The sequence below is a fragment of the Nilaparvata lugens genome, chromosome 3 (genome assembly GCF_014356525.2).
Source record: "Nilaparvata lugens isolate BPH chromosome 3, ASM1435652v1, whole genome shotgun sequence".
NCBI lineage: Eukaryota > Metazoa > Arthropoda > Insecta > Hemiptera > Delphacidae > Nilaparvata > Nilaparvata lugens.
The window spans coordinates 3837223-3847794 of NC_052506.1; positions in this window are offsets into that span (position 1 = coordinate 3837223).

Sequence of the window (10572 nt, forward strand, 5' to 3'; positions counted from 1 at the left end):
ACGTTGGAAAAACGCTGATTTTGGGCGTATCTTTGATGAAATATTAAAGTCACCACATCACAAAATTTTTAGACCCTAGCTAAACCTCTGTACCAAATTTGAAAATTTTCTGTCTATTACTTGATGGAATAACTGAGAAAATGCCAAAAAAACGCTAATTTTGTGTGTATCTTTGGAGTTATTCCAAATTCCTTCCAACACAACATTATTACACCCCAGCTGAGCTTCTGTAGTAAATCTGAACATTTTCTGTTCATTTGTTCTCGATAAAGCTGAGAAAACGCAAAAAAAACGCTGGAAAAACGCAGATTTTGGGCGTATCTTTGGCGTTATTTCAAATTCCTTCTAACACAACATCATTACACCCTAGCTTAGCTTCTGTACTAAATTTGAACAATTTATGTTCATTTGTTCTCGATAAATCTGAGAAAAAGCAAAAAAAAAAAACGCTGGAAAAACACAGATTTTAGGCGTATCTTTGGCGTTATTTTAAATTCCTTCTAACACAACATTATTAAACCCCAGCTGAGCTTCTGTAGTAAATTTGAACAATTTCTGTTCATTTGTTCTCGATAACGCTGAGAAAACGCTGGAAAAACGCAGATTTTGCCAAAAAATCGATTTCCCAAATCCGTTCTTAGTGCGCCTCTAAAGGGCCAACTGAACATACCTACCAAATTTGAACGTTTTTGGTACGGTAGATTTTTAGTTCTGCGAGTGAGTGAGTCAGTCAGTGAGTGAGTGCCATTTCGCTTTTACATATATATATATTATATATATTATATATATATATATATATATAGATTTATTATTTGGGTGGAATATTTGGCCTTGTTAGTCAAAACGTCTAGCTATGAATGGACGTGGCTCATAATAAATTACAATGAATCAACAATAATTCCAATTAATCCTTATCAACTAGACTATAAACAGTACACAGCTTGACACTGAAATATTACAGCGTTTAGAATTTGACACACACTCAGGAAAATTGAACTGATCTTTCCATATTTTAAGCATTTCCTTGCTAGCCTACTTCATACTCTTAGGCTTTAAAAGTACGGAGCCTAATCTTTATGAATGGATTATATTATTCATTGAGTATGTCACATGACCTGACCTGAATTCCCATTTTGGAAAAAAAACGATTCAATAGAGTCTTTCATCAGTATGAATGTAGAATGACAGATAGACACTGAAATATCACAGTGTTTAAAATTCGACAAACACTCGAGAGAATTGAATAAACAAAACTATTTGAATAAACCAGGAAAATGGAAACTGGAACTGCAAGGGAGCTGAATATGGAACTTGAAACAAAGAGACCTTATTGAAATACGAACAATTTGAATGTGATTGATGACTTCCATTCATTCAAATGTTAATCCAGAAACCTAGTTTTCAGGTACAGTAATTTGGTTGAATTGGGTTGAGAGAATTTGAATACATTCAATGAATATGATGTTATTTATATTCAATATGGCATCGATACTGTAAAGAGTTTCAAGTATATATTGTTTAGTAATGTGCAAGAAGAGCCAACGAATTTTGAAGCATAAATTTTTATTTATTAAATAAATAAAGAAGCATTCTTTTGTGTGATTATTATGTTCTAACTCTAGAACATAATAGAACATTAAGAACTGAACAAGGATTTTCGATTTAATTTATTATTTACAAGATTTTATATTTCTCAAGCCTAGAGTTCATGTGAACAGCTCCCTCCAAAAGAAGTTGTTGATTTCCCTCCTCCTTCTTCTTTTTCTTCTTTTCTCCTGATTTCTTCTACTTCTCCTTCTTAATCATCTTCTTCTCCTTTCCCTCCTACTAGCGTCTTCTTCTTCTTCCACTTTTTCCTCCTATTTTTCTACTCCTCCTCCTTCTTGCTGATGATGTTGTTGTTCTTATTCTTTTCCTTCTACTTTATTCCTCCTCCAACCCCTCCTCCTCCTTCTTCTTCCTCTTCTTCTTCTTCTTCTAACTCTTCCTATTCATCTAGATCTCATCCTCAACCTCCTACTTCTTTTTCTTGTCCTTTTCCTCCACCCTCTTCTTCTTCTTCTTCTACTTCTTCATCTTCTTCTCGTTCTTGTTGGTTACAGGTCCAATATCCAACCTTATGTAACACAGGCGAGCGAAGTGCGGCTAAAATACTGATAGAAACACTTTTCAGCACCATAGATTTTTCATGCTCCTTCATCTATCTCTATTCTTCTCTCCTTTTTCAAGCTCATCCTTCATGCTCCTCCATCTATCTCTTTTCTTCTCCCCTCCTCCTCCTCCTCCATCACCATATAGAACGTTTCTTTTTATTCCCCTCCTCATACTCTTATTTTTCTCCTACTCACTCTGCTTCCCGTTCTTCAAATCATTCTTTCTCACCTGTCCCTCCTCCTACTATTTCTCATCCCTTTTTTCCTCTTCACTTCTTCCTCTTCTATTTCTTCTTCTTCTTCTTCTTCTTCTTCTTCTTCTTCTTCTTCTTCTTCTTCTTCTTCTTCTTCTTCTTCCAACTCTTCTTATTCATCTACATCTCTTCCTCAACCTCCTACTTCTTTTTCTTGTGCTTTTCCTCCACCCTCTTCTTCTTCTTCAACTTCTTCATCTGCTCCGTCTTCTTCATCTTCTTCTCGTTCTTGTTGGTTACAGGTCCAACAGTCCCACCTTATGTAACACAGGCGAGCGAAGTGCGGCTGAAATACTGATAGAAACACTTCTCAGTACCATAGATTTCATCACAGCAATCAAATCTTCAACACCTTTTCCGATGATAGGTCACGCGTGACGTCTGCTGAAATGCTAATCACTTATACTGATTGATGCCCTCAAATCAAGATTGATCGACAACTGCAAGATCCACTGATTGATCAATGAGCCTCAACGTGATTGACATCAATCAATAAACACATTGATTGTGGTTGTAGGATCCATTGATTGGTCAATGAGCCATCAATCGACAATCAATAACCACAGTGATTGTCATTGAAAGAAAAGGTTGTGCGAAATAAAGTACAGCCTGTAATGCATGATTGCTCTCTAACTGTTTCTGGTTGTCCAAAGACTATGAGAGAATTAACTGAAAATCCTATAAAATACGTGGAATAATGTTGAAGGTGATTTATTTGAGATGGAATTGATCATCTATCCTATTATGATAAGCGAGCAATTTCTGTATATATTTTTATATTTGGTTATTTATGTCCAACGGATCTCGAAAACGGCTCTAACGATTTTCACGAAATTTGGAACATATTAGGTTTATGATATAAAAATTCGATTGCACTAGGTCTCATCCCTGGGAAAACTCGCTGAAGGACATGAAAAGGATAATTCTTCCTAGAAAAAAAAAAACAGATGATAATTTCGTCGTCTGTTGATAACAGAAGACGCGTGTGCCTGTGTGGGAGATCAGCTTTGTGATCAATCAGCTTACCGTATCTCGCGAGAAATCTAGAAATTTTAATTGACTCGATCAAAATAATCTGATTTGTTGACATGAAATAGTCTATCATAATATTCAAAGTTAATCATTATTTTACAGTTTTAAGTGATTAGTGAGTGTTATTCAATTTGGTTTGTAAACAATCTAAATTAGAACTTTTCAGTTTTTAAATATTTGAAATGAAAATTGGACCTGAATTCAAGTGTATGGAACATAACCTACTTTTTGGACCATTTATAGTGTATAAATCAACATTCGGGGAAGAAACAGTTAAGAGCTGTGCCTGTTAGTCCTTCCCCAATCATTTTGAAGAATTATGTTCTGTTTATCAATAAATAAAAAATCTGGTGTGGCGCACTCACACAACTTTCCTTGCCGTTATGAAAATTTATTACCTGACGCTAGTGTTCTGGCGCATCTCAAATCTACTATTCAAAGATATGAGGCAGCTGGTGATAGGACAATAACGCTAGAGACACACGAGGTCTGCTATCTCTTCGTAGTAAATGATTTAATAGAACCAACAGTTGCCAACAGTTTGCAATAATTTAATAATCACATATTCTCGAATTTCAAGCTTATTTTCAATTTTAGGTGAAAATGTTACTGGACATCAATTGCAGAGATTTTCATGCTCAATCTTTTCCACTTGAATTTTTTTTTGTTTAAAATGTATCTGAAGCCTGATAATTGGTAATCTAAAATCAAACTTTGCATAGATGGGGCGGAGCTCCTGAAATTTTTACAGATATAGGACTTGTTGCAGTTGATAGAGCTTATCAATGACTATTTCAGGTATGAATTTGATCAAAATCGTTGAAGCCGTTTTCGAGAAAATCGTGAAAAAACCTGTTTTTGACAACATTTTCGCCATTTTAGCCGCCATCTTGGATTGCATTTGATCGAAATTGTTCGTGTCGGATCCTTATAGTGTAAGGACTATACGTTCCAAATTTAAAGTCATTCCGTTAACTGGGAGATGAGATATCGTGTACACAGACGCACATACACTCATACACACACACACACACACACACACACACACACACACACACACACACACACACACACACACACACACACACACACACACACACACACTCACACACACATACAGACCAATACCCAAAAACCACTTTTTCGGACTCAGGGGACTTTGAAATGTATAGAAATTTAGAAATTGGGGTACCTTAATTTTTTCGGAAAGCAATACTTTCCTTACCTATGGTAATAGGGCAAGGAAAGTAATAACGAGCGAAGCTCGGTGCCCCGATATCAATATAATAAAGGAAAGAATTGGCTTATACACGTACGGGATAGGAAATTCACGAATGACGCATAATCACGTCTGAACGGATCAACTTCAGAAGATGTTAATATTGATGTAATGTTAATACAATGTTAATGTTAAATATTAATCAATGTTATGAAGATGATCATAATATTCCAAGTTGGTAATGATCCCCTACTGCCTTTTCTCCTTCCAATTAGTGAAAATTATGGTATAAATGGTAGCCTAGGCCTATAGTGTGATATGGTAAAAACTAAAAAGATAACCATAACTAGGAGTAAGAAGATGCATCATCTGCAAGCAGCCATGAATAATACCACCAGGAAAACTCATCAGGTTCGCAGAGCAAAACGAAAAATTTCTCTAACAATACCAACAGAGCTTGTTACAATAATTATCAATCATCTAGTGTGAGAATAAGAGTGGAATTCGCAAATAATAAAATTACACTTGACTATGCGATAATGGTCATGCCTGAAGGAGATACAGCTATGCAGCTGTTGAATATTCATTAGATAGAAACTTGGTTGTGTAACGAGATATAATACAGAATATTATCATAGAGAAACAATAGCATAAGTGGATATCCCATGGTATAGGGCGTTTATGTCGCAACTTTTACTGTTATCTCAAGCTCATAGTCCACGTAGTTCTTTCCTGTGAAACTTTATGACGCTGATAGTCTCTCATATTGTGCCGTACATACACTCTTACCCGGCCAAACCAGTAAAAATCGACAGTAATCGGCTTGAGATAACAGTAAAAGTTGCGACATAAACGCCCTATACCATGTGATATCTACTTACGCTAATGTTTCTCTATGATATTATCAACAGCTATTTAGAGCTCTAATAGTATTTTTTTGTTAAATTTCCTTGCTCTACCTACTACCAAAGGTAATTAGAGTATTGATTTCCAAAAAAAGTTAAGGTACCCCAATTTCATGTTTTCTATACGGTTCAAGGTCCCCTGAGTCCAAAACCATTATTTTTTGACAATTATGTGTGAGACTCAATTATCTTTAAAATGTTTTCCAATATTAGCGAATTCTTATTGGTGACATGAGTCGTTGTAAGTTAGTAGATTTTTATAGTGAGGGTCACGTTAAAATGGCAGTAAAGAATGATAGGAGAAAAACGTTGCCGAACCTCTGTCTTGTCAATGCCTTCTAGAGACAATAGCTGATACAGGTTTATTGATGAAATATTAACTGTTCATTCTCGTTTAAAATAATTAATTATATTTTATCAAGCAATAAATTATAATTTTCAATAATTTCATAATGAAGATGGAATAAATATTTTGTTGGTTATCAATTCTACATAGTTAAAAGACGATCTGGCAACAGAGCAAAGCGAGAAAGAGATAGCGCTATCCGCTTTGTTGAATGATAGACAAGAATAGCAATACCATTGCTAATCGAGCACTGCCATTATAACGTGGACCTCACTATAGGCCTAATTCAACTATTTGTCTTGACTTTCAACAGAAAAGCTTACAGAATATAGGCGACATTTTCATCGAGTTCTCCAGCCCAGGGAGCTCACTGATATTTTGATTAGTTTCAATTTAGTGAGGTTCTATACTACTAGTTCTGTGAACAGTAGATCTCACGCAGTATTCTCATCCACAAGTACCTGATTGAAACTATAGACCTTATGGAAATACAGCAATAGACTGGCTTCTCCACACATCTGTGTAATCACTTGTCAGCTGATTTATGATGAATAATTCTATAGTCTGATTTTTACTCCAATATTGGCGTATGAAGGAGGAACATAAATATATATACTTTTTACTTTCCTTGCCCTATTACCATAGGTAAGGAAAGTATTGCTTTCCGAAAAAAATTAAGGTACCCAAATTTCTAAATTTCTATACGTTTCAAGGTCCCCTGAGTCAAAAAAGTGGTTTTTGGGTATTGGTCTGTATGTGTGTATGAGTGTATGTGCGTCTGTGTACACGATATCTCATCTCCCAATTAACGGAATGACTTGAAACTTGGAGCTTAAGCTCCTTTCACTATAAGGATCCGACACGAACAATTTTGATCAAATGCAATTCAAGATGGTGGCTAAAATGGTGAAAATGTTGTCAAAAACAGGGTTTTTCGTGATTTTCTCGGAAACGGCTCCAACGATTTTGATCAAATTCATAACTAAAATAGTCATCGATAAGCTCTATCAACTGCCACAAGTCCCATATCTGTAAAAATTTCAGGAGCTCCGCCCCATCAATGCAAAGTTCGATTTTAGATTCCCAATTATCAACCTTCAGATACAATTTAAACAAAAAATTTCAAGTGGAAAAAATTGAGCATAAAAATCTCTACAATTAATGTTCAGTAGCATTTTCACCTAAAATTGAAAATAAGCTTGAAATTAGAGAAAATAAGATTATTCAATTGCAAACTGTTGGCAACTGTTGATTCTATTAAATCATTCACTATGAAGAGATAGCAGACTTCATGTGTCTGCAGCGCTATTGTCCTGTCACCAGCTGGCTCAGATCTTAGAAAAGTAGACTTGAGATGCGCGGGAACACTAGCGTCAGTTGATCAATTTTCATAACGGCAAGGAAAGTTGTGTGAGTGCCATACCAGATTTTTGACAGTATCAATTAAAATAGTAGATAGGCTACACCAAATTAAAAATTCTCCAATATTTCACGAGAGTTCCAAAGAATTTTTGACAACATGAATCAAGGTAATAAATAACTCAGTTAAAGTTTCAACGTGAAATAGTGTTTTGTACAATAGGAAAATACGCAATATCACTGCAGTGCTTTGAAGACACTTTTCATGCGGCCCTCGTATTAATCAGGGGACCTGTCAAGTGAGTTGGTCTCAACTCTGAAGCAGTAGTGAATCATGCAAACCCACTCTGTATTAATGGGACAGTCAGTCTCCAATCGATTCACTATTTTCGTGCAATATTTGAAAGACGTGATCAGATATTACTGAAAGGAACACCCCGTGTTATAGATGAGAAAACTATTACAGAATGCGCGGAATTCACAATTTTTTTAAATAGAAAAAAATTGATGAATCGTTTTGAAGAAGAATCGATAAGATTTTATCTATATTGACCGAGCGAAGTGAGGTCTAAGATTCAAGTCGACGGTTTTGCATTTCTCTTTATTTATGTTCCGCATTTACGGCGAAACGCGGTAATAGATTTTCATGAAATTTGACAGGTATGTTCCTTTTTAATTGCACGTCGACGTATATACAAGGTTTTTGGAAATTTTGCATTTCAAGGATAATATAAAAGGAAAAAGGAGCCTCCTTCATACGCCAATATTAGAGTAAAAATCAGACCTACTCCCACTTCCCTACTCCTACTATTCCTCTCATCCTTCACCATCTTCTCTCTCACTCTAATGAATGGTTACCACCATTCTTTCCCACTCTATTTCACAGTTGCTAAGCGGTGCTGAACGCTAAATGAGGATCCCAGGGGATAACGGGCTCAGCAAACAGGCTGGTCTGCTAATTTATTTAGTCCATACAATCTCGCCGTTCACGTTCAACAGGTCTCCTCAAACAAACTGCATATCACATCGTGTTGGCTCGTATTTATAAACGACTAGCCGACAGGCTCGCTTCGCTCGCCGTATCCGTCTAGCCAGGGGGATCCGCCCCCTGGACCCCCGACTGGATCGTCCAAAAATGAGATCACTTTTTCGCTCGCTTTGCTCGCCTGCATTTTTCATTTGAGCATGCTTCATTCCATCAGAAAGTCAAAGTACTGAGAAAACGCAGAAAAGATGAGATGAACGTTGGATAAACGCTGATTTTGGGCGTATCTTTGATGAAAATTCACCTCATCACAAAATTTTTAGACCCTAGCTTAACCTCTACTAAATTTGAACATTTTCTGTCAACACTTGATGAAATAACTGAGAACGCAAAAAACCGCTAATTTTGGGCGTATCTTTGGCGTTATTTCAAATTCTTCTAACACAACATTATTACACCTCAGCTGAGCTTCTGTAGTAAATTTGAACATTTTCTGTTCATTTGTTCTTAATAAATCTGAGAAAACGCTAAAGAACGCTGGAAAAACGCAGATTTTGGGTGTATCTTTGGAAATTTTCCCAAATCCGTTCTTAGTGCGCCTCTAAAGGGCCAACTGAATATACCTAACAATTTTGAACGTTTTTGGTCCGGTAGATTTTTAGTTCTGCGAGTGAGTGAGTTCTGCGAGTTCTCAATAAATCTGACAAAAAGCAAAAAAATCGCTTGAAAAGGCTAATTTTGGGCGTTTCTTTGGCGTTATTTCAAATTCCTTTTAACACAACATTATTAAACCCTAGCTGAGCTTCTGTACTAAATTTGAACAATTTCTGTTCATTTGTTCTCGATAAAGCTGAGAAAGCGCAAAAAAACGCTAATTTTGGGCGTATCTTTGTGAGTGAGTGAGTGAGTCAGTCAGGAAGTGAGTGAGTGCCATTTCGCTTTTATATATATATATATATATATATATATATATATATATAGATTTCTAAGAGCTGACTACACATTACACCATGTTGGGCCGCATTTATAAACCATTTCTAAGAGCTGACTGCATATTACACCATGTTGGGCCGCATTTATAAACCATTTCTAAGAGCTGCCAATCAAGCTTTCGTCACCCAGCAGCCATTAACAGAAGCCAATCAGAATCGAATAACTTAACAATTAAAATAGCTTAACTCGGAAAATTAGACAATATTTTGTAAAGTGGAGGTAACATAACCTATTCTCTGGACTATTTTAATTAATCAAAATTCCGGGAGGAACAGTTTTGGGCTGTGCCTGTTGATCCTCCACCAAATTATTTTAAAAATAATTTTGTATAATTGAATCAATAAAAGAAAAAATAATATTAGATCAGATTTATACAGGTATCAGCTATACTCCATAGAAGGCAGAGAATCGGCAAAACTGTTCACCTATCTTCCTCCACTATGTCATTATATCGTGGACCTCACTATAGACTAATAAGCTTGCCACAATCTCTATCCTACTATTGAAAGTTTTACTAATTTGAATAATCAACTGCTCTATCTATCTGCTGTAACTACGATATCAACAGGATCTCTGTCACACCGTTGGGTTCCTCTCTATTCTATCTTCCTTGTATCATCGATGACCTTGCCTACTCGGCTGGGTCTCAAAACTTTCACCAGTTATTAGTATTCAGTGAACGTTTTAACAACTCCTCAAGGAAATACCGCGTCTGATGAGTGACTGACTATGCTTTCGCATTTTATAGCACGGCATTTCCAAGCCAAAGTACAAAAATAGAAACTGATTCACCAACATGCTGTGCAGTGATACTGATTTTATTCGGTCAATAATTGTTGTATACTAATATACTTGAATCAATCCTATTATATTAAGCGAGCAATTTCTGTATATATCTGTTTATTTTTATATCTGGCTATTTTTATATCTGGTTTTTTATGTTTTACGGATCTCGAAAACTGCTCTAACGATTTTCACGAAATTTGGAACATAGTAGGTTTATGATACACAATACAAGGTTTATAGGTATAGTAGGCATAGTAGGTTTATGATAAATAGATTTAGTATAAAGATTCGATTGCACTAGGTCTCATTCTTTGGAAAACTCGCTGAACGACATTAAAAGGATAATTCATCCTTGGAAAACAGATGATAATTTCGTCGTCTCTCGATAACAGAAGATGCGTGTGCCTGTGTGGGAGAGAGACAGAATTATTTCAGCTGTGTAATCATAATCAATCGAACGAGAAATTTTATCTAGCTAGACAATTTTTAATCGATTTGATCAACATAATCTGATTTGTTGACATGACATGATAATCCTCC